This window comes from Octodon degus, unplaced genomic scaffold (genome assembly GCF_000260255.1).
Source record: "Octodon degus isolate 3935 unplaced genomic scaffold, OctDeg1.0 scaffold00005, whole genome shotgun sequence".
Lineage (NCBI taxonomy): Eukaryota > Metazoa > Chordata > Mammalia > Rodentia > Octodontidae > Octodon > Octodon degus.
In genome coordinates this window covers 29,128,872-29,129,987 of record NW_004524581.1, presented here as the reverse complement: position 1 = coordinate 29,129,987, position 1,116 = coordinate 29,128,872, and the positions used below count along the sequence as shown (strand labels likewise).

General features: G+C 45.0%; 1 protein-coding gene across 3 annotated transcripts in view; it reads right to left on the bottom strand.

The window, feature by feature from the left end:
- The window catches only part of Fkbp5 (FK506 binding protein 5), a 137,059-nt gene that overhangs the window by 132,266 nt on the left and 3,677 nt on the right, over nucleotides 1-1,116 (bottom strand). The window lies entirely within an intron of this gene.

Sequence of the window (1,116 nt, the reverse complement as noted above, 5' to 3'; positions counted from 1 at the left end):
ATGCCAGCCAGCCCCGCCCCCTGGTGGGCTGAGCTGGCCACACACACACAATAAATAAATGTAATAAATAAAAATAAATAAATATTAAAAAAAAAAAAGTGCCTGCTTAGGCAGAACACAGACCAGGTTCAATCCCTGGCATGCCATGCACGCCCCACCCCCTGGGGCGAGCTGACTGTAATTGAGACTGGGCATGGTGGTTCGCACCTGCAATCCCAGCGCTTGGGAGACTGAAAACAGGAGGTTCACTAGGAGTCTGATCTGTGTAGTAAGACCCTGTAGATCCTCTATTAAATACATTAAAAAAAATTACTTGCTGTTTTCATCACCACTGCAAGAAACCAGTCTTTTAATCTATCTATTTATTTGGTACAGGGCCTCACTACACAGCTCAGACTTGTAGTGATCTTCCTGTCTCAGCTTCCCCACACCTGCTGGGATTACAGGCCTGCTGAGATTACAGGAGTGTGAAACCAGTCTTTTAAACAAGACCAGTCTGAGCATAGTGACACATGTCTCTAATCCCAGCACTTGGGAGGCTAAAACAGGAGGATTACTGTGAGTTTGAGGCCAGCTGAGGCTACAAAATGAGTTCAAGGCCAGCATGAACTGCACACTAAAACCCTGTCTCAAAGAGACAAAAATAGGACCAGGTTTATAGCTTAACAGACAAAAGCACCTGCTTAGGCAGAGGACAGCGGCCAGGGGTTCAATCCCCAGGATGCCATGCTGGCTCCGTGCTGAGACAGCAATTGAGACTGGGCATGGTGACATGTACCTGTAATCCCAACACTTGGGAGGCTGGAAACAGGAGGATCACTACTAGTCCTATCTATGTAGTGAGACCCTGTACACCCTGTAGACCCTGCCCTAAATTCATAAAAAAGATAGAGAAAAGAGGGGGGAAAATACAATAAAATGAAACCAAAATGTTCCTCCTGGCTGGCTCATCCATAGGAAAAATATGCAGGTTGGGGAGATGGCTCAATAGGATAAGCACTTGACTGGCAAACGCAAAGATCTGAGTTCAATCCCCGGTTCCACAAAAAAGAAAGAAAGAAAGAAAGAAAGAAAGAAAGAAAGAAAGAAAGAAAGAAAGAAAGAAAGAAAGAAAGA